The sequence below is a fragment of the Podarcis tiliguerta genome (genome assembly GCF_965153285.1).
Source record: "Podarcis tiliguerta genome assembly, chromosome: 13".
Taxonomy (NCBI): domain Eukaryota; kingdom Metazoa; phylum Chordata; class Lepidosauria; order Squamata; family Lacertidae; genus Podarcis; species Podarcis tiliguerta.
The window spans coordinates 10905173-10929558 of NC_139546.1; the positions used below are offsets into that span (position 1 = coordinate 10905173).

The 24386-nt window shown below is 42.9% G+C and overlaps 1 protein-coding gene across 2 annotated transcripts in view; it reads left to right on the top strand.

Annotated features, from left to right (window-relative positions):
* Nucleotides 1-2399: 2399 nt before the first annotated feature.
* TANC2 (tetratricopeptide repeat, ankyrin repeat and coiled-coil containing 2) overlaps nt 2400-24386 on the top strand; it is a 197838-nt gene continuing 175851 nt past the window's right edge. The window contains exon 1 of one of the 2 annotated variants that reach the window (XM_083407362.1): nt 2400-2651. The gene's annotated coding sequence lies outside the window, so the exon portion shown is untranslated. The remainder of the gene's footprint in view (nt 2652-24386) is intronic. The other variant, XM_083407363.1, reaches the window with a different exon arrangement.

Genomic DNA, 24386 nt, shown 5'->3' on the forward strand with positions numbered 1-24386 from the left:
ACCTTTACCTAGCGCAACTGAGTAACAGGCTTCTGCAAACAGACCAATCGCGTCAGTAACTTCCTAGTATTCAAATGACTGATGATTTTGACAGGTTTTTCTCAGTGTTTGGGGTTGAAAGGAAGTAATTTAAAGCAACTGTTGAGACATTTCATTCTGAATCTGCTGGACAGACCCGGACAGAGGATGATGGCATAGAAGTGTCCTGCTCCCCATAACATAAATCCTAGCTACGACCATGCAAGGATGGATCCTTATGTAAAAACAAAAACCCACCACAGCACCATCAGTGTGCAAAAGTATCAACCTTCTGTTCAAGTCTTACTTACTAAATGTCATTGGTGTTACCATAGTTATTGAATTAGGTAGAAACAAATGGAATGACCCAAAGCCAATAAGGTGCCAGTTTTAATGGTCTAGTTAATAGTACCTATTGTCGTTCCAGCTTGGGAGTTGAAGCACTGAACTGAGAGGGTTATGCACAGATGTGCCCTTAGAAGTGCATGCAACAAAACTGTATTTCCTTGTTCAGAATCTGCTTAAAACAATGGCTTGTGGTAAGTTGTGCTATCTCTAATTGCCTATTTTGAATTTATCCTTAGGTGAGGTAAATGTTGCAGGGCTGTTGTTGTTGTTGTGGCTGCTGTTGTTGTTATTTAAAGTGCTCCTTGCCACTGTCCTGAAGTCCTATTGTGTTCAATGGGGCTTACTTCACGGTAGATCAGCACAGAAGTTAATAACTGTAGTTTTAATTATTTTTGCAAGTCAATCAATCATTTTTATTGTATACAGTGGTACCTCGGGTTAAGAACTTAATTCGTTCTGGAGGTCCGTTCTTAACCTGAAACTGTTCTTAACCTGAAGCACCACTTTAGCTAATGGGGCCTCCTGCTGCCGCCATGCCGCCTTAGAACGATTTGTTTATCTTATCCTGAAGCAAAGTTCTTAACCCGAGGTACTATTTCTGGGTTAGAGGAATCCTTAACCAGAAGCGTATGTAACCCGAGGTACCACTGTATAGCCAAAGGCATTTACAATGGACAGCAGAAAACTTTCATCTAAAATCACACAGGTAACCTGTAGCATCCACCTACCCACCCAGAGTTGTACCTGGGGGGGGGGGGTACCTGGAATTCTTGGCAAGGGAGCTGTATCAGTGCCCCTCCCCCGAAAAAAAAATCACTTTACTACAATAGCCACATTAGAGATTAGGACATTTCATGTCTCCCAAGTACTTGAAATGTCCCGAATGACGACAAGATGGGGAGTGAGGGCACAGCTTAAGGAGTAAGGGTTTAATCTTGCCCCATGACAGCAGAGGAGCATCAATACACACATACACGTCACCGAGGGGGTATTTTTCCGCTCCTGGAGGGGGGGGAAATGAGAGACTTGGTTTCTCCCAGTGGCGTAGCGTGGGTTGTCAGCACCCCTTACTTGTCAGCAAGGCAAGGCAAGTAATTTGCGCCCCCTAACCCGTGGATTTGCGCCCCCTAACCCTAACCCCCAGATGTTGCGCCCGGTGCGGCCGGCCCCCCCTGCACCCCCCACGCTACGCCACTGGTTTCCCCAACCCCCAGGTACGCCTCTTTACCCACCCACTCCCCTATTCATGGCAATGCTTCCTTCCCGCTTCCTGGGAGCATCCCCGGGTCGTGAAGACCCACCCCGCTCTATTTCAAGAGATGGAGACCCTTACTCCTGAAGGGTCAGGGGCGTGCCTTGAAACGTGCAAGGGAGGCGGCGGGGGCTCGCAGACCGGGAAGGGAGGAAGCCGAGCGGCCACACCCCCGCCCTCCGTCCCGCGCGCACCCGCGCCGGCCAGCCAAGGGAGGCGCTTCCTAACCCCACCCACCACCTGTGCGCTGGCAATCAGCTGCGGCTCCTGCTGTTGCTGCCGCCGCCGCCCCTCCTTCCCCCTTTCCCCGAGGGGAAAACGGAGAGAGAGAGTGCGCGCGCACCAGCCGCCCCTCGCCGCCGCCCGGCCCTGGCAGGCGCGTGGCGCGTGCGCGGCAGGCGCATGCGCGCGGGGGGTAGCCCTGAAGAAGAAGAAGAATAAGGCTCAGGAGAAGCGCGAGGCGGTACCGCCGCCGACCCCCCCTCCCCTTTTCTATATCCCAAACCCCGCCGCGCGCGCGCGCGCGTGGAAGAGGGTGCCGCGCGTGCGCGCACTGCCTCCTCCTCCTCCTCACTATCTCGTCATTTGCTTCTCCCTTGATTGGTGAGGTGTGTGTGGTGTTGTGAGGGGGGGGGGGAAGGAACCAAAACAAAAGCGGCCGGGCTGACTGACTGACTGACTGAGGAGGCGGGCGTTGTGGGGGGGGGGGGTCAGCCGCCATCCCCTCCACGGTCCCCCCGTCAGCAGCAGCAGCATCGCCTCCCCGCCCCCTCCTCGCCTTGGCTTGTGTCTGTGTGGAGGGAGGAGGAGGGAGCCGCTCCTCCTCCTCCTCGTCGCTTTCGGGATGTGGTGAGGGAGGCAGGGAAGGCTCCCCACTCCCTCCGCCTCGCAGCCCCTCCCTCACCCCCCCCCCACCCCAGAAAAAGAAACCCTCCGGGGCAAGAGGAAGGGAAGGAGGTGGAGCTGCCGCGCCCCGGAGGCAGCCGGACGCCCCCCGCCCCACTCACGCCCCCACCCCGACGCCCCTCAGGAGGTGAGTGTGGGATTGGCGAGAGGGGGAAAAAGGGGGAGCAGGGTGGGCGCTGGATGGGTGTAACCCAGGCGGGGGAAAGTGGGATTCTGTCACCGTCTCCCCCTCCCCCCCTCCTCCTCCTCCCAGCTGGCCCTATCGCTCCACAGCCTCGATGTGGAAGGAGGGGATAGGTCGCCCGCGCCGTCTGAAGGAGTGGTTGCGTGACAGCGAGCTCCGTGCACACGCGGGACGTGCGGGCGCGGATGCTGGCTGGGCATCGCTTTTATGTAGATGCCTTCCCTCCTGGGCGGGCGGGCGCACCTTTGCGCGCCGGCCCGACACGCATCCGCGTCCGGCTGCCATTAGCGATGCTCCTGCTACACGCGTAAAGTTATAGGTGGTATGTTCATAATAATAATAACCATACCTTGCTCGTTTGCGGGAGGTCACTTGGCCGGCCGGGTTTAGTCGTGGCAGGGTCGCTTGAGGTGAAAAGCACACGCTCTGAACGTACAGTCTTAATTCTTAGATCGGGGGCGAAAATGGGGTGGCGTTTGGACTGGGAGGAGGAGGATGTTGCTGTTTGGGAGCATGTTTGGCGAAGAGGAGGATATCCTGGGCTGCTGATATCCTTTCTCTCCTTCGCCTCCCCGCCATCCCAGTTTGCCATGGTCTGAGGTCATCTGGTCTTGCACGGTGTATGTGTTTGTGTGTTTTGTGCTTAGTTAGAAGTATGTCATTACAGGCGATGGGGGGGGCATGAATCATCTCAGTGACTCAAAAGGGGAAGGGGTTGTGGTATCTTATGGGGCAGTGGAATTTGCTGACAAGTATTAATCTAGTGGGGCAGGAGTTTGGGGTACCTTGCTTTTTGTTTTGGGTGACAGAGATGCGAATGTGGGAGCAGTTGGGGGGGGGGACATCTTCGTATAGTCTGTATATGTAAGAGTTGGGTCACATCAGCCTGGGTGTGTGTGTGTGTGTGTTCAGAGTGGGGGTGATGCCTGCACTGCATCATTACAACGGGTTGTGTGTAGATTGGGGGCAGGGAGCAGAAAAATCCCATGATGTACCAATGTAGGCATGAAGCCCTTTGAACAATGATGTCAGCCATGTATAGAGAACAGAGGGTATATTGACACGAAGAATATGAGAAATCTTTCCGCCACGGGCTGGAAGGTAGAGACATTGAGTCCATATGGGTATTGTAGGGTGAATGGGCATTATAGCCTGGTGATATTGAATTGGCAGTCTGTTGTCGAACTGGAGGGGTGGGTCTCTTTAGGACTTGTTGATATCAGGGTGACAAAAGGTGCTTGTTATACAACATTCATACTCATAAGCCTGGATGTTGTATAGCGATTACAGTGGTCCCAGTTGGTGTATGGAGGGCGGGAAAGTCTGTTTTCAGTATTACTGATGAGGTAGCAATTATATTGGGGAAACTAGTAATTACTTTAAGAAATCTGAATTCAAAACCTGGTGGCCAGTATTTGCATTGGAGTCAAATTATTCACACACAATAACTGAAAGTAGAGACCAGTCTAATATTATTACCTGTTTCAGTCGGAGCAGCACTAAAACTGTATTAACAGATATAATATGATATATTGGCTTGTTATGGTTGAAGTGAAAAGAGTTGCTGTTTAACATTTATGTACTAAAATTGCTACTATGGATGTATTTACTATTTAACTTTACAAGAATCATGGTCAACTACTCTTCCTCAAACAGTGTGACCTATATACAAAAATGAGGACGAATCCCTTTTTTTTCTGAAGTAAATTCCACTGAAATGATGCCTAGCTTTGATAGCTTCAGCAATTTCCTCCTCAATTTTGTTTCTGTTTGTCTTATTATCAACTTTACATTTTTCTTTTTTCACTTGGAAAATACTCCCCCCCCATACTAAGGAGTTAGACAGTTGGGAATAAGCCCCATTGAATTCAGTGGGACTTGCTTCTGAGTAAAGATGCATACCCTTTTGGGCTTGTTTGCCTTTCCTGATGGTCTGTGGCACTGAGCCTCCATGATGGTGGTTGCTTAATTCTCCAAACTTCAAGAAGGGTTCCCCCCCCCCTTGTACTATGTGCCATCTAAAGCTTTAAACAAATAACACAATCTTCTAATTTTGATAGATGCCACTATTTGAAATTATTGTGTTGCATATGTTGTAAGCAAGACTGTTTGGGAGCTCTACTGTCCCTTGGGGGAAATGCTGAGAATTTATCCATTTTCTATGAATATGATGCTGGTGCCTAGGAGTTTGAAACATTACTTCCAATTCTGCTTTGGTGGGCTCCACTAGAAAATCTTGTGATGTAGAACTTGTCATTTATTGGGCTGCCATTTGTGGCAGGAGTTAGGGAAATAAAGTATAATTCCTTACTTTCATTTTTTAAAAATTAAACTTGCATGTCCTTAAAACTGTTGGAATATAAAGGCCTATTAGAAGGAAATGTATTGGATGCTATTCTTATTTACTCTCCCCAGAATTTAATTTTACCTTATGTTTAGCTTGATTTCACCGTCTTGAGAAAGGTGAAGAAAAGTTTAGGTTCTAGTCATACAACTGGCCAATTCTGTGCTAGCCAGCCACTGAATTACTTTCATGTCTGTTCCTGTTGGGATACCAATTTTATGTTGGTGGATCTTTGGGTAATGATATAATTTCAGGATTGTGAGCCTTATTTAGCAGTGTTGTTGTTACAAAAACCAGAAGAATCTTTAACTCAGTTTTCCCATAGCACTGTACAATAGGAAATGTCTGAGGTGGTTTGTGAAAAATTGTTTACTATGCCTTACAGAACATGTACAGAAACATCTCACTGGTTTTCTTTGGTTTGCTGTTTGTCAAATAGTGATCTTTGAAACTTCAGATTTTCGGTACACTTGTTTGGGTGCAAAGGCAACCATTAGAACAGTTTGGTCTTGAGAGGTTTTTTTTTAATAGTCTGTTTCTATATAAGCTTTCATTTTGTAAATGGTGCAGTTCCACCCAATTGCATCTTTGTAGAATGTATTGCTAAGGTTTTGAAATTTTAGAAATTAAGCTTTTACATATGAGTAGCTTTTATATCTTACTGCAATATTGGACTACAGAATGTGCATATGCTCCAATTCTGAATGTGAATATTTAGTTCAATGGTACTATTCATGTTGTGTGTCTTGACATATTTAAGGCTTTAGTTCTTCACAGGGAAGGCTTTGTATGAGGACTAATGGGTGGGGAAATTAATCTGTTAGAGTAGTATGCCTTTCAGATTAGCACAAAAAAAGAAGGAAAGCAGATGAATCACGCTTGTTGACATTTCATTTCACTTGTTCTCAGTATTTGCCATTTATTCATGCTAAAAACGCATTTTGGAATATCAAAATACGATTTTGCATAGACAACTAGAATTAAAGCAAAAACATCAATATTAAGGTCCAATATTATGTTTTCAGTTATTGTGAAACATGAAAATAATATTTCATAGAAAATGACAACAGGATAAATATACCTTTAAAAAGATCTGACACAGACACCAAAGTTCATACCTATACACATCTGTTTGAAAGTAAGTCCCATGAAATTCACTGAGGCTTTCTCGCAGTCAGTGGATATAGGGGTTGCAACCTTCATTTTCTTTGTTGTGCTTTAAAGCATTAGGTTTTGACTTCACTCATTTTTCTTCATATGTGAAGTAGGACAATTACTCCTCTTGGATGTCTGTCCCATCCTGTCTTAGAATAATAGGGTGAGTTACTGTTTATTTGGTTAAGGATGAAGGATTCTGATTTGTACTACATTTGGACAAATTTGCAGTATCCAAGGTCTGCCTTCATTCTGTTTGAGTCTTGTGGAGGCATAATGCTCCCAGTTTGCCTAGCACTTGTGAGCAGCCCATGGGACTGCAACCTTCCTCCAGTCCCTGGAGTGTGAATTCCTGTCACAACTTAATTATAATTAAGCATCACATTGGCAGAGATATACACCATGGTCAGGGCTATTCAGCGTTCCCACTTAATGAAGATTTCAAACCCTGGTTTGAACGCAGCTCCAAATTATGGTTAAGGAAAAGCCCTAATTAGGCAGGTGATGGAAATTTGCACTCCAGAAAGGAGGGATTGGGAAGGGAGTGCAAGATCCATTTCTGAGCTAACTGAGAGTGTTACACCTGCATTTATTAAACATATTCATCAAAATGTATTACCCTCACTTTCCATTAAAAAGTCTCAAGGAAGTTTTAAAAAGTTATGAGAGCAGTAAAGGAGGGAAGCAGTAAACAAAAATTCAGATAAAGACTTGAATGCAATTAACAATTCAGCAGATTAAAGTTTAACCATTTTATGCCAATTGCTCACTGAGATCTTGAGTAGACCCCTTTGCATGTTGTGGCCTCCCCAAAATACATTTAGTTGGGATTAGAGCTAGGGTGGGGGACCTGATTGTGGCCTTCCAGATGTTGCTGGACAACAGTCACCCATGAACATTGAACATCTGCTGGCTGGAGCTGATGAGAGCAATACAGTGGTACCTCGGTTTTCGAACGTCTCTGCTGACGTACATTTTGGTTCCTGAACGCTGTAAACCCTGAAGTAAATGCTTCAGTTTTCGAACATGCCTTGAAGTCGAACTTGCCACACGGCTTCCGCTGAGTGCAAGATCCTGAGGCCTAGCTGCTGGCTTTTGAGTTTTCGGTTTTTGAACGTTTCAGAACCTGAACGGTCTTCCAGAATGGATTGCGTTCGAAAACCAAGGCTACAGATTTCCCACCCCTGGACTGGAGAGTGCTTTTGCAGTGGCTGCCCATGGTTCTAGAACTCCCTCCCATGTGAGGTCTGCTTTACCGCCATGTTGATCACATTTACTTTTTAGGAAAGCTTTTGATCCTTAAGTCAGAGGCGGATTTAGGCGCAGAGCCTTGGGAGCACCACAGGGGGTATCACAACTATGATGTAGAATGAAAGGTAAGAAGCACGGGGCATCAAATTTTGGCATTGCACAAGGCGCCGCTGAAATTCGAGGCCTCAAGGTCTGCTACTGCTTAAGTATATGGAGTTCAGGACAGATAAAAGAAAGTATTTTTTAACACAGTGCATAGTTAAACTATAGAAAATGTACCCACAGGAGGCAGTGATGACCACCAACTTGGATTATTTTAAAAGAGGATTCAACAAATTAATGGAGGGGAGAGCTATTTCTGGCTACTAGCCACAATGGCTAAGTGCTGCCACCATGGTTAGAGGCAGCAGTGTTTTTTTAATGCCAGTTGCCGAGGGCCACAGGTGTAGAGAGTACTCATGTGCTTGAATCCTGCTTCCTGGCTTCCTGCATGCATCTGGTTGGCTGCTGTGAGAATAGGAAGCAGGACTAGATAGGCCATTAGCAGCAGCAGGCTCCTCTTATGTTCTTATGTTCTAATTCTAGAAACGGTTTTAGTGGATGCTTTCTATTTTTCCTTTCACATTCTCAGCATTGTTTTTTTACACTTGTATTATAATGCTTTCAGGGACGCAGGTGGCGCTGTGGGTTAAACCACAGAGCCTAGGACTTGCCGATCAGAAGGTCAGCGGTTCGAATCCCCGCGACGGGGTGAGCTCCCATTGCTTGGTCCCTGCTCCTGCCAACCTAGCAATTCGAAAGCACGTCAAAGTGCAAGTACAGTGGTACCTCGGGTTACATACGCTTCAGGTTACAGACTCATCTAACCCAGAAATAGTACCTCGGGTTAAGAACTTTGCTTCAGGATGAGAACAGAAATCGTGCTCTGGTGGCGCAGCAGCAGCAGGGGGCCCATTAGCAAAAGTGGTGCTTCAGGTTAAGAACAGTTTCAGGTTAAGAACGGACCTCCGGAACGAATTAAGTACTTAACCTGAGGTACCGCTGTAGATAAATAGGTACCGCTCTGGTGGGAAGGTAAACGGCGTTTCCGTGTGCTGCTCTGGTTCGCCAGAAGCGGCTTAGTGATGCTGGCCACATGACCCGGAAGCTGTATGCCGGCTCCCTCGGCCAATAAAGTGAGATGAGCACCGCAACCCCAGAGTCGACCTAATGGTCAGGGGTCCCTTTACCTTTACCTTTATAATGCTTTAAGTTTCTCTGTGTTAACCACCTTAGACTTTGCTTGAGGAAAGGAAGGGCAGAATGATATTTTTCATTCTTGTTTATTGAGAATATTTCAATTAAAAATAAAATAGAAAGTGAAAGTGAATGATTAAAATGTTATAAATGAAAAGCTGATGGAGCAAAAAGGGTTTTATACTGAGTTGGAAGGCTGGCAAAGAAAGAACAATACAGGCGTCTCTAGGAAAGCTTAACTGGGGCAATCAAAACAAGGTACCGTATTCCCAAGTTGTTCAGGGCATTTTGGATTGGAACCAAAAGCAGACCAACAGCCACGGAAACTGTTGTAATGAGTGGCTCTGGTCAACAGATTGGCCACGACATTCTGGACCTCTGAAACTTTCAAATACTTTTAAAAACGTAAGAGGAACTTGCGTCAGACTGGCAGACCATCTGTTCCAGCATATTGTTCTCACAGTGGCCAACCAGATGCCCGGGGGAAACCTGCAAACAGAACCTGAGCGCAAGAGCACTCTCCCCTCCTGCAATTTCCAGCAACTGGTATTTTCAATGGTAGCTCCACATGGAGCACATTGCAACAATACACTTGCAGTGCAGCCAAGCCATGGGTTACTCTGGTAAAATCAGATTTTTTCCAGGAGCAGATATGGCTCATCTACCAGCAAAAAAGGGTAATTTCCAGTGAAAGGTACACAGAGACGGAACATAAGCAATTTCAATTAGCAGGGCATTGTGACATAGCCACAGCAAAGGCACTATCTCTTTTGTTCACTTGCCAAATCTCCTGAAATGGTATCCAGAACAAGGTCTTTGACATTAATCTTAATTCCTAGGCAGGCTTCTCAAAGAGAGAGGTCTCTAAGGTAACCTGGTCCTAAGCTGTTTAGGGCTTTAAAACCTATAACCAACACTGCTTGTGCAGCTGTTTTTAAAAATGTTTGAGCAAAACTTTCCATCCCATAACTGGATTTAAAGATGTATTGTAATATGTCTAGATAATCCATATAATCCTGGAAAATTTGGAGTTGAAACGTCTCCCTATGCTTGAGCACGTTGCCCCAAAATAGAATATTAGGTACAGCGAAACCTTGGTTCTTGAACGACTCTGTTTTTGAAAGTTTCAGCTCCTGAACACCAGGAAGTAAATGCTCCGGTTTTCGAACGTTTTTCAGAACCCGAATGTCCGATGCGGCTTCCGCTTGAGTGCAAGAAGCTCTTACAACCAATCGGAAGCCGTGCCCTGATTGTCGAGCATTTCAGAACCTGAACGGTCTTCCGGAACAGATTATGTTCGGCAACCAAGTTTTGACTGTACTTACTATAAAACCTATCTTAACCCTGATGCTAAGTCCTCAACACCACTTCTTTAAGGCCGGATGGAAAACTCCTTTTCGTTCCTCTTACCAACTTGACCAGATTAACTATGACTGCTTTTATCAGGAAGGCAGAGCAGGAAGAACACACATATGGTTGGCTTTTCTGCTCCAAGAATCCTGTACACATCCTTAGGTCTTCACAGGTACTTTGTCCTGCCTACTAGTACTATTGACCAATTGCTTTCTCCAGTTAACTGAAAAGAAATAACTTTGGTACTGAGTGTGGAGGGAAAGGCCTGACAACTCAGCAGTGTTGAATACTTCTTACATGTTTTTGGAAGACTATGGTGATAATATGGAATAATAATAACAATTTTGCATATTTCCAGGAGCCCTTTTTTGTATTCAGATTTTCTTTCCTAAATTGAGATTGTTTACATTATCAATCAGTTGTGAATAACTGAGATGACTAACTTCTATGTCAGTGATTGCAGGAAAATGTGACTTTATATGGTATATTGGAAAGTTCTGCCTTTCTTTCATAAGGCATAGAACATGGGTTGGGAACTTCTGGCCTATGGGCCAAATCTGGCCAACTAGGCTAGGTTCCTAATTTGACTCATAAGTCACAACACTTTTCTTCCAGCCTTGTCCACCTGTCATTTGCCTGATGTGTCATTACATTAGATATTAACATTAGGTATGGAACAGGTAAAGCTGTGGATGCAAAGGAACAATTGGGAACCTTATAGGGCTCTCCCTTCTGTTCATTTGCATTTGCAATTTGCATTTGGTGCTGTTTAAATTTGATGCTAAATGCAAAATCTGCTGCATTTGGCCTGGATTGCATCCACTTGGGAGTTTGAGTGGATCCAACCAAGCAACACAGCTTGCATTCTGCACCAAATTTAAACAGCAGTGAATACAAGCCATGCTTCAAAGGAACAGTTGGGCAGGAAGGCTCCCAGTTCAGTTGTGTTTCACACTGAATAAAAACTGCACTGCTTTGGGCTTGATCTAATCGGAAGGTCGATAGCCCTGTTAAACTGTTAAACATGTGGAGGGTTAATCAGAATTGTATCCAGCCTGCTGTCTGAAGCAGGTTCTTCACTGTGGTATGAAAATAACTTTGGTTGGTTTTGAGATCCCACAGTTCAGTATTTATTTATATTTATATGTATCATATTTATATTTATTTATATCCCACATAATCTGTTTTGCAAAGAGCAACAGCATTTCTTGTGCTGGAGATCCATTTTAAACAGGAATTCTTCTTAGCTTAGGATCTTGGTTTGCTTAAAGAAACAATGTAGTTTTGAGACTCATCCATTTTCAGATGAATTTAAGGTAAGGCTTTCAAGTTGTCACAGGTTTCTCTGAAAGCAAAAGCAATTTTTTCATCATGCATCTTTTAATAGATGTAATAATTTTATGTTGTTACATGTTTACTGTCCTTAATTAAGCTAATCCACATAGTGGTAGCATAAAATAAGAAACTATGATATCTAGATATATATCTATACTTTTAATTTTATTAGCTTTTTTAAGAAACATGATATAAGCATAAGCATAACAATTGGTTCCCCCCTCCCCCAGAAGACCAATACAGTAAATTTCCCCATAAATCTACTTGCATAGTTGGTTGGTGCCAGTCATCAGGGTGTTCATTTGAATATACTTTATAAAGTGATGCCATATTTTAGCAAAATCTTCTGTATCAGTTGCATCATGGCGTTTTCTCTTAGTTTCTCAGATAAAGCAATTGTCCGTATTTTCTGTGATACTGTGATCTCTTTATTTAAAATATCATTTCACCCTTTTGGTGAGAAGAGCCTCTAAGGAATTCAGCGGTGTGACCATGAATACTTATGGGTACTTTAGCTGGAGAAGATGACCCTGTTGTGGATGGATGCTTCCATACAACCTTGACGGAATAACATAGGAGAAACTTGTTAGAAAATCTAAAAAAGGAATGAATATTCTAAAGGCATGGAGGGGGGATGGAGGGGTGTTACGTTTAGTTGTCCAGTTATATTTTGTTATACATCTATGAAAACAAATAAAATTGCTTTTAAAAAAGTAAACACAATTTTAAAACAAATGATGACACTAAATAAAGATTAAAAACCATAAAGCAATGAAACCAGATCAGTAGCAGCACATTAAGTATTCTTATAAGCATAGGTAAACAGCATGGAATTGACAGCCTATCTGAAAAATAGTGAAGATGGCAATAATTGAGCTTTCCTGGGTAGAATTCTTCAAGATAGGATGCCTTTGAAAAGACTCTTTCACCTGCCTAGCCTCAGGACTCAGCTATATTGGCAAAGAAAAAGTGCTTTATATGTGTTGTTTATGTATTATAACACTGTGATACCAGATGGCAGTGTAGAGTTCCATTTTTGCCAACCTGATTTCTCATACAAAGTTTACAACTTATTTAACGAGTACCCAGAGAAAGGCCTCAGAAGAAGATCTTAATTGCTGGGTAGACGCTTGCTTTACACTGCACCTGAACTGAAAAGTATCTCTTGACTGAATTCGGATAAAGTGTAAATCTTAAAGACAGAGAAACAATTTTAACTTATAATTAAGAGTCCATGTACCTGTAATATTCTGCATGGTTCAATTTGCAACACCAGCCATAGCATAGACTCTGTACCCTGGGCAAGAGTCAGTAAGTACATTATAATTATTGAGTGAGGCTTGGTCATGGACTTGGGGTTAAGTTTCTTGAGTTTATATATCTGTGGTCTATACAGATATATTAAAGTATTGACTAGTGTGTCTGTGAATATTTGTGTGTTGTATTGTGGCTTGACTGGTGGATCTGGCAAGCTACTTGCTCAGAAGAAATTGTTACTATTCTGCATTCTAACTGCAAGGATGTCATCTTGGTTAATATTTACATATTTATTTTATTTATTCCACAATATTTAGATATCATTTGATTTTAATAAAATCTCAAAGCAGTTTAATATTTGTCCACCGTCCTTTACTCTTTCTCACCTGATTTCTACATTGGAGATTGCATATAAATCATGTGGGGAATGACAAGTGATTTCTGATAAAGAAATCCGATGCAGGGAAGGAAATAAGAGTGAATAGATAAGAATACGTAACTGACAGTTGAATACATAATTTGACAGTTTTGGCTATCCTCCCTGAAGAATTTTTCTATCTACTTCAACAGTCACTGTTTAAGGGAGTACCCAAAACTATGTTATAAAAATATGGGTGCAGCATTAATTTTCATAAGGGTGCCCTGTTAATTCTTTAATATTCTGCTGAGTCTGCTTTCTCCTTTCCCCATCAACACCCCTTTCTAACCTTGATGTAGTATACTCCTGTGACCTACTTCCTTTCCACTCATTAACATTCTTGCTTATCATTGGCCCTTAAACCTGGACTTAAATTAATAGAAACAACAGAGCTCACACCTGAGTAATTGTTTCTGGTTGACAGAAGATTGATTTACTCTGTTTATATTTAGAAATTCATGTGTACCTCAGTGGAATGGAAGGCTTTTTCAGAAAATCAAGCAAAACCATCAAGCAAAAACATAATGAAAAATTAAAATAAAAAACACATCAATTTAAACTAAGTTTCACAACTTTATTACTTTATCTGTAATGGAATAGATGGTTAATTAACCTACTTCCTTTTTCTTCCTATGTGCATTGCCTGCTGCTTAGGTGAGAACCAGAAAATACTGTCTGCATTGTTTAGGTCACCCTATCTTGGCACAAAACATCAATTCAGTGCTAAAACTGAACCTTGCGCCTCTCTGCCAGCATCCCTGAAAGGTGTGTCTAGGAGACCATTGACAGCAGCACCAGTCTGCAAGCCTGTGAGTTTGGGGTCAATGAGTCCCAAGGCTTATTCCCTTTCCATGGTGTCTTGGTGACATGTGAGGAATCATTCATTCTTTCAAGAAAATGTGAATTTCATTGTCACTATAGAAATCAGTCAGTAAGTGCTTGATGCCAGGGATGGAGAATGAAAATCTCCAGTGATGTGTCTCCCCCCCACCCCAAAAAATTCTGAATTAGAAAATGTCCCAGAATATTAGTTTACCTTAGAACAAGAATGGAAAGAAACCATAAAATAGGCAAAATCATTAAAGCCATAAATAGTACTAAAAGTATTCATCTGCCAGCAGTCAGTAACAAGGAAATGTAATTTAGCATGCTTATATTACTTTTATTTAGTAGTACTCCAGGGCAGATTTTTGAAAATCCAATTTCTAAATAAATTGTGCCCAAGTCCCCTAAACCTTTACATATGCACTCTTGTACATATTGTAATTTCTTTTCTGATTTGAGATGCCATATCATTTATCCTCTTCTGTCTGTTTTGCCAGGGCACCCAAATGAAAGATTTGCAATCCCTTGTTTATTGGATAAAGTCTTGTATCACTGGACAGGTGGCTAATGTTTTCAAAATTGCTATATCCATAAGAGGTCAAATGATGGACTGTATTACAGGGACTGCATTAATTGTGTTCTGTATCTAAACCGGATCAGGTCTTATTACTGTAATTAAGGTATTGATTGATTACTTGTATTTAGTAAACAAAACTAAAAACTTTGAAATAGCCAGGCTTGCCTAGTTTTTATTTGTAATTGGCATTCATTTGTTGTTGCTAATGAATTTAGGAAACAGATATTTTGTGTGCAGAAAAATAAAGCAGTGAAGTTTTTTAAAAAATAAAAAAAAACTTCCTCTTCACATCACTGACTGTAGCTCTTCCCCTGTCCAAAAAACAAAGGCTAAGGAGAGGATTAAGGCCACATTCATTCTGATAGTCTAGTTGTACCTTAACCTCAACTGAAGCTCATAAAGTTTCTGTGTGTTGTGTTAAGATACTGTAAAAAGGTAAAGGGTAAAAGGACCCCTGACCATTAGGTCCAGTCGTGGCCAACTCTGGGGTTGCGGCACTCATCTCACTTGATTGACCGAGGGAGCCGGTGTACAGCTTCCGGGTCATGTGGCCAGCATGACTAAGCCACTTCTGGCGAACCAGAGCAGCGCACAGAAACACCATTTACCTTCCCGCTGGAGCGGTACCTATTTATCTACTTGCACTTTGACATGCTTTCGAACTGCTAGGTTGGCAGGAGCAGGGACTGAGCAATGGGAGCTCAACCCGTCGCAGGGATTCGAACCGCCAACCTTCTGATTGGCAAGTCCTAGGCTCTGTGGTTTAACCCACAGCGCCACCCGCGTCCCTAAGATACTGTACTTGACCAAAATTGGGTGAATGCTGCAATCCAGTTGACCCAGTTGCAGTCAACCTGCTTGTGATGAATGTTCTCCTGGTCTTTGGCATTGCCTGCCACTCTGACCTTGACTTCATGCTCCTTATTCACTCTCCCTTCCCATTTTTTTCCCTTTTGTTGCTGCAGGCAGGGAGTAGCCCTCTTTCCAAAAGAATATTGTGCAAGAGTAAGCATAGTCACTGCCCACCCATCTGTGGGTTATCCCTGGTTCTTGCAGGATGAAGGCATAATGACCTTGATTCTAGCAGGTTCAAGATCCTGTTTCTAGCAAGTTGATGATATGGCCACACCCAGCCATACTTGTTTATATGTCCTACAAGGAAGGCCAAGCTGCTTGCTTAAGGCCTAGAACACCCCCATCCTGCCCTTTAATGTGATATTGAGAAGAAAGACACAGCATCTATAACTCCTGGGGGTTGGTAGGACCCTTATTATCCACTTAAATCAGGGGAGTCAAAACTCCCAAGTCCTCTCCATCCCCCAGCTATGTGGAATTAACCTATTAGCACTAGTGCTGTCTTGTAATAATTATTTTTTTGTCTTCATTGGATGACCTAGCTGTTCATTGTTTGCTAATTCAAAATCCTGTTACAAAGTGACTTAAGTTTCTTTCATATTTCCTTCCTTGTATCGGCCCCTGGTTGCCCAGATCAAGCTCTGCTCTATAGGGTGACGTCTGTTTCCCTTTCCTGCTCCAACAGCAGTTGGATTATTATTATTTTTTCCACTCCTTGTCCTCAAATGAAATTAGTTCGGTGTTGGATGAATGCTGTTTCCTGGAGAGCCTTTCTTGGTGGCATTCTTACTGCTGCCATTGATGCCCACTGTCATGATGGGTCTCTCCATCGCATGTGTGTCAGAGTGAGGGGGGTTGGGGGAGTTATTTAGGTATTTCCCCTCCTTTTTTGGCACAGCCTGCCATGCTGGTGTATGCACCTGCAGGCTTCACTCCTAGCTGTCACTTGTACTATGTGGTCTAAGGGGAAGAGAGAAAAATGGTGTTTTTACTGTATGCAGTTTCCTTTCAGGTGCTGGGGCAGGGCTGGCAGCAGCCCAGTCAGTTCACTGTCCCTGGACTGGGAAGAACCAAATATATTCTTCCTCAATAGCACCCCTTCATCATTACAGTTTCCTCTTTGTAGGACTTCTCAGCCATTTCTGTCCTGCTGTGATGGAGGGGAGTCCTGAGCACTCTCCAGTCTTTCCACCACTGCCCTGCCAAACTTCTTTTCAGTCATGCTGGACCACAAAGCCTGCCAGTGCCAGACTAGCAGCAAAAACAGTGTGATCTTGTTTCTGATACTTCACCTAGAACAGGGTGGTGGATGGATGCTGTAAAGCAGTCCTCAAGTAGCACCTGCCTTTTGGTGGCTCATCACAGCACTCTTGCCACTGTCAGCTTGATCTGCCTCTCATACCTTTCCAAGGAGTGGAGGTAAAGACGCTGCTCCTCCCACATAGAATTCAGCATTTTTATTTTAAAATGAGAAATTACGGTATTTTGAAGTGAGAGTTTGACACGTACATTTGACACACATATTCCTGTACCACTACACTTGATTGTATGGAAGTGTTTAGAAAAGATACACTTGGGAGTATAATGTTTCAGTGTAAATGTGCAATATACATAACATTTTTATAGAAGTCAAATTATCGCTGGATTAAGCATAGAAATGATGACTGTTGAAATGCTTACTTCTAGAGTATTTCCTTGGTTTTTGCACAAGTTGTTTCAGACATACTTATTGATTAATATTTGCATTCATAGTATGATTACTTTTGTGCACTGTTGACTTTTTTCAGCTGTACTATTCATGTAGTGATGATATATTTCCTCTTCCCTTTAAGTTGCATTCACATAATTGGTGCCATGTTGTTTATCTCTTAAACTAAGTTACCTATTTCTGCAGGCTACAACGATATAGCTATGTAAGCAGTCTGAAAGGTGGTATTATTGCCATGGCAAAGGTGCCAATTTGTAGTAGCTTCAAAGTGGGTAAATTAGTAATTGCCATACTAGTTTGTTGAAATGATACCTCAGTGTGTGACAGTGGCCACACCCCAGGAATGGCTTTGACTGGCCAGCTAAACCAGGCAAAGGTAGCCGATTGGTCTCAAACCCTCAGTGAGTTGGAGACTTCCCCTGCATGTGAAGGCAGGCTCCAGCGAATTGAGAGGATGAGACCAATAGCAGGTCCAACAGTTAAGAAGGTGGTTTCTGCACGATCTGTAGAGGGAAGTGAGGGGCAAATGGATGGCTGCTGAATGCTTGAAGCAGGGTTTTGAGCTCCAAGGCCAACTCTAAGGCAAGTTTCTGCTCTATAACCAACCCTTAGCATTTGTTTTTATCCTCTCTTCCATTTTATTTCTTAACTCCTTTCAGTGCTTTGTTTGTTGTTTTAATTTATTGTTTTATCTCATTGTTTTATTGTTCTAACTCCACTAAACTGTGAGGCTGCATGAAGCTGGGCTGGGCTGAGCACTCTGTTAGGCAGTGCCAAACGCAAGGTCGAGCCAAATCAATCAACCTGGTAAGGCATCCCATCTTGGAGAAGGAAAACTTAGTTCCTAAACCCTCTGCCTTTCGGGATATCTTTGGGAGAAGAAAAGGCTAAGGAGTAAACTCTACACAAATTCGGAGTGGAGTCCCTAAGGCAGTTGGATGGCATCTTGTGTGCCTCCTTCCAGCGACTCCTGCAGCCAAGTTGGTGCCAAATGTATTGCTCTGCTTTCCTTTGGACCACATTAGTGAGGTTGAGAGCAGGATCTTGTCATCTGGGCAGCCCAGGACGTCCATAGACAGTGTCAAGGCTTGTGCCCTAGGAGGGTTGCTTCAGTACTGCTAACACAGCTGTTTGACTTCACCTCTGGAGGCACACTCTGTTGTCCCTTGAGACAGACTGATGCCAACAACAGCCTCTTAAACAGCTTAGCTTGGATCACTTATACCCTATCCCGAAAAGTGTTTACCCATGATGTAGTTATCAAAACTGACGGGAAAAATAAACTCTATTGATTTATGTTAAATCCAGACAGAGTAGATTTCCTGTGTGCTAGATTAAATTGTCAGTTGACTTGTAGTATAGATAATAATTTTTCTTTGGGGCCTTGGGTTGCTTTGACATGCTGAAATACTACTTGGATTTCTTCCAGGGAAACACTGAGATGACTCAAGTCCACAAGCTAACCATGGTTTGCCGTCATGTCAGAAACAACAGTATGCAGCTTAGTATGGCTTTCAAACCAGGATCTGAAACCCGGCAAAGCAAGCACTCACACTAAGGCCACACTTTTAATGTTGCCTAACTAGTAAATACATACAGTATTACATTTATGCAATTTTAGAAGAGATTATCACTGTGAATCTTACAAAGTTAATATAGATTCTGAAACAGGGGTTGGAGAGAAAATAGATTATTTGCCAGTAAGCAGCACATTATATCTATTTCTCATTTGAGTTGGCTCTGCTGTCCCCTTTGCCATCTTGTCTTATAAAGAATAAATTTGCATGTTTGGTGGTAATGAGAATATGTCCATTGGATAGAATCCTAGGGATTTTATTATTTATTTTCCTCAATAAAAATGATAGGAAACCTTAGCCTGATAATGGATGGTAGAAGGATATATGTGTGTCCCAATGGTTTTTATTTTAATCTTGCACTGACACAGGACTGGATTTAAGCCTATTACTCAGATATGCTTCTGAAACTGTTTGATGTAACCTGTTGTAATATCCAGTTGTGATTCTGGTGCAACAAACTGAACACAGCTTCTACAGTTCATATCTATTCAGTGTAAACGCATCTCAGAAGTAGGTAAAACTGATACTAGATTTAGATTTATCCATTGTTGTAACTTCTGGTCTTGTCTAGTTGAAGGTTGGAGGATGGATGACTGTGTTCTATGGAGGGATCATACTGCGTAATGATATCATTCACACGCTGGAGTGTGTAAAAGGGTTTGGAAAAGCTCTCCAGGGTCCAGGTGGGTTGGTCATCCTGTTCACCATTGCCCTCCTCTTCCGTGCTTTCACTGCTGGAACTTGATCTCACCAGTTCCTCCAGATCTTCCAGACTCAAGGCCTGTTGCCCCTCAATCAGTTCCTCTTCCTCCTCCTGGATGAAGTCAATAAAGCCATCGCCATCAACTTGCCTCACCATAATGTTCTCAGCCTCATTGGCAATGCCCGGAAATCCCTTGAAGTCGTGAATGCATTCCTTCCACAGTTTGTGCCAGCATGTTTCATGTTTCAGGCTTGATTGCATCCACTGCCTGCTTGATGTAGGTGACACAGCCGGCAGTGTTGAAGGACTTCCAGAATGCCATGAGGTTGAGATGTAGATCAGCATCCATCATATCGATCAGCGAGGCAAAGGTGAGCCTGGTGTAATGAGACTTGAAGCAGTGAATCAGCCCTTGATCCAAAGGCTGGATGAGTGAGGTTGAATTGGAGGGGAGAAAGGCAACAGTGATGTCATCGTGCGCAAATGGCAGCTCCTGCGGGTGACCAGGAGCATTGTCCACCATCAGCAGCACTCCAGCCTTTTCTCCTGCAGGTAACACCTCACCTCCAGAATGAAGCGCTTGTGGAACCAGTCCAGAAAGCTTGCAGGCCTTCTTGTTGGACTGCCAGAAGATAGACAGCAGATTCTTGTTCTTGCCTTTGAGGACATGGCTTTTTTTTAAAGCTGTACTCCATGTCCGGCTTGATTGAGTGCCTAGCCACATTGCCTTCTCTGCTTTGTCAATACAGTCTGCTCAGGCATGTTCTTCCAGGGCAGGCCTGTCTCCTCTACTCTGAAGACCTGCTCTGGAAGGTATCCTTTCTCCTGCAGCAACCTCTTTAGCTGCTCAGAGTATGCTTCAGTAGCCTCCTAGTCTGTGGATGCAGCTTCACCAGCTGCCTGTACAGTACTTGCCCAGTTAAGTGAAAAAGCAGTTAAATGGAGCCAGACTGGTACCTGGGAATAATCTGCACCAGGGTGGACCTAAAAGAGAATGTGGCAAAACACTATTTATAATCTGATAGCTCTCAGCTAAAACCACACATCATCAGTGATCTGCAGCCCATTCTGAATAATCACACTTCCCTCTCTCACAGGCCTTGAGTGTTAGGTCTGTACTTGCTTACAGACAGTGCCCAGCCTAAAACAGGCATTTGCTATCAGCAACAGGACATATATCAAGAGAGACAAACACAGAAGCCAGCCTTGGAGCAGGCTGAGATACCAACTTTATCCCCATATCTTGCAGGCAACACTATTACAGGGCTTAATAATGTCAGCCACATCAGTGTTTTCTGTGTGTGCTCATCTACTTGCCATCATCTCCCAGCAGTGCCTTTCTGCATTCTATATAGGACAAAACAAACCAATTTCTATGCAAAATAAGAAGTAGACTTCAGCCTAACATTAGAAATAGCAATATGCAGAAACCAATAGGAGAACATTTCATTATACCTGAACACTCTATAACTGATTTTAAGGTGATCATCCTTGAACAAAGGAACTTCAGAGGTAAACTCCAGTCCGAATTATAAGTTATTGGGGAATTAATTTTTGTCACCGAGTGCTGTGGCAATCGGTTATTGCTTTTAGATAACTGATGCTGTCTGTTACTTTTGCATTTCATTTCCCTCTTACCTCACACTCTTATATTCCACCTCCCCCGGTCATTACTTGGCAATTTAGGAATACAATTTGTGCATCTGATAAATAATTATTATTTTAATTTCTATACTACCTTCTGAAGTTCACGTGGTGGCTTACAGCATATTACACAAAAATACACATCATAATAACAAACCAAAACAATGTCTCCTACAGTTTAAAAGACCATAGATTGTTTAATTAGCCAAAGGCCTGGGAGAAGTGGAATGTTTTTACCTGGCACCTCCCTGGGGAGAGCATTCCGCAAGCGGGGAGCCACCACAGAAAAGGTCTGTTATCATTTTGCCACCCTCTGCCTCTGTCACGGAAGGGGCACATGAAGAAGGGCCTCATACGATAATCGCAGGGTCCAGGTTGGTTTATATGGGGAGAGGCAGTTCATGTGGTGTTGCGGTCCTGAGCTGAAGGGGACTCTAGTCCACAAATGCTTATTTCGTAACGTTTTTTCTTAGTCTTTAAAATGCCACAGGATTCACTGAGTCTTATTTTTATGCCTGACTTGCATGTATCCAGAAAATCGTAATATAAAATAATGCTTGATTTACCACTCCTTTTTAAGGTACCAGGAAGCAATATTCACAATGGCTGTTAAAAGCTTACTCAGCATAGCCAGAGAAGATTTCACAAACCAGATTGGACAGGGATTGAGTGAACAAGTGTGGAGCCTCAGAATTCCAAGAAGCCTGTCCACATATTTGTGCAACAAAAGTTGCACCCCTTCTTAGGACTGCATGAACTATGGTATATTATTGGAAGCAGGTATAAGTGATTTAAGCTGCAAAATGTTTAGCAAATTGGTCACAGCGACAGTACTTCCCAGGAGTGGGTGCATGTGATAACAGTTCTATATATATATATATATATATATATATATATATATATATATAAACAAATTGACCAATGCTGAACAGAAACAGTGGTGGCAGAGTGTTACTTTATTTGCTGCTATCACTGCCACATTGTAGGCTCTGGGAGAATATACCAGATTTTCTGAATTTCTATGAAGTCTGGTAATTATAAGATCTTCAATAAATTTATCACATAGTTTTCATAAACACACCTACTTTTTCTCCACAAATCTCATTCCGACGAATTTTCCTGTATTTTCTATCTATAAATGTCAAGGGCATTGCTTAGAAGGGCAGTCTGATTTCCCCCCCTCCTTTAAAGATGGAAAAGAATGAATACCTTTGCTGACAGTGATCCATTTTGTAGTAGCATTAGAAAGCTCTACTTTATATTCTTTTAAAGTCTAGATCAGGTGCAAAAATCTTTCCCTTTACTTGTTTTTTTGACCTTCTACTTAGAAGATGATATTATTTGGTCTTGTGACAAATTATATTCTAGCATTAGCTTCTCACACACCAGTGTCTAATATAGTGTATCTGTTTGTTTTAAAGCACACTTTGAATTATATTGTAAGCATGGATGATTCCACAGATTCTACCAGAAGAGAGTCAGTTATCACCTTACTTCCATAAAATTTTGAGAAGAGCCTATATTGCTTGAGGTGCAGTGAATCTGCTTATATATTATTTTTTGAAGACTTTAACAGAACTGAAGGCCCAAACTTGAATCTGATATATTATGACCCGTTTCATCATACATTTATGGTATTCCAAAATACCATGACTCTGGATTCCAACTGAGAAAGTGATTCCTGTTGACAGTGCAGCCTACATTTTTACAATATTTTCAGCTTCACTTGTGACATTGAGATTAGGGACATACCATGTGTACAGGTGACGACTGATTAACACATGTCTGAAAGGTCCGTGATAACACATGTGCACACAGTGCCAAACCTGTAAGTAGTCGAAAATGTCACTAAACACGTCACTAAAAAGGGTGGAATGGGGGCAGGGTGGGGGGTAGAATGGGCTCATACGTGCTCTGCCGATGGGCGGGCAGGGCAGGAATAGAACCCCTGCACGAAATGGTCGTTGATTGTATACTTAAGATCAAAGTGTGTGTGTGTGTGTATGTGTGTGTGTGTGTGTGTGTGTGTGTATGTATGTAAAGGTAAAGGGATCACTGACCATTAGGTCCAGTCGTGGCCAACTCTGGGGTTGCGGCGCTCATCTCGCTTTATTGGCCGAGGGAGCTGGCGTACAGCTTCCGGGTCATGTGGCCAGCATGACTAAGCCACTTCTGGCAAACCAGAGCAGTGCATGGAAACGCCGTTTACCTTCCCGCCAGAGTGGTACCTATTTATCTACTTGCACTTTGACGTGCTTTCGAACTGCTAGGTTGGCAGGAGCAGGGACCGAGCAACAGAAGCTCACCCCTTCGCAGGGATTCGAATTGCCGACCTTCTGATCGGCAAGCCCAAGAGGCTCAGTGGTTTAACCCACAGCGCCACCCACATAATGAATATGAGACATGTGTAAAGAAACTCATAGAAACATTTACATTCACTTCAAAAGTAAACAAGTAGGGGTGGGGTGGGGACATTCATAATGGAAAGAAAGAACATGGTTTATGAAAGTTGATGTTCCAAAATATTTTAAGTAAAGACTCCCTTTGATGAATGCACACCAAATAGGTTTATCATTCTCTTAATTTCGATAAAAGTGCAGTATCTCATATTCTCCCATACTAATCAGACTTCAGTGGGGTCACTGTTTCCAGTTTGTAGCTATACATGTTTTTGAAGCCATGAGTAAGTTTACAACTACTTCAAGATCAATATCATTGATTGAAGCTTGAAAATGTAGTGGCTAACCTTTTTGGGGCTAGGGCAGCATTGGCACACGGACAGCTTATTTGGGGCTGCATGTCAAATGTATGTGTCAAAAGTGTAAAAGTGGGCATTTACATATTTTTTTTTAAAGGAAAACTATAATGAGGGGGTGGGTCTTGGAGGGTCATAACAACCTTTTGGCATCACAATTGCAGCAGGGGGAATGGTCAGTAAAAGAATGGCTATTGTTTTTTAAAATAAAAAATGGGTTTACATAAAAACCTTCTTGGTGGGGTTAGCGTTAGGTTAAGTTAAAAAGTAATAATTAAAAAAGAAGGAAAATGGAGAGAAGCCTATCGCCCCCTCAACAATCTTTTGGTTTTTCGACATCACATAGAAACACAATAACAATAATTTCCTATATTTATTTTTAAAACGGCAGGATTTGTTTGAGTGTGTGTATATTATGCGGCAAAATAAAAACATAACATAACAAAAATTATGCAGAGAGGGATGGATGCGACTTATGGGTTATTCAACCCTGCCTGAATGGGATGAATATCAAGGGTTTTTTTTGGGGGGGGGAATTCACAAGGTACCGTATTTTTTGCTCTATAAGACTCACTTTTTCCCTCCTAAAAAGTAAGGGGAAATGTGTGTGCGTCTTATGGAGCGAATGCAGGCTGCGCAGCTATCCCAGAAGCCAGAACAGCAAGAGGGATTGCTGCTTTCGCTG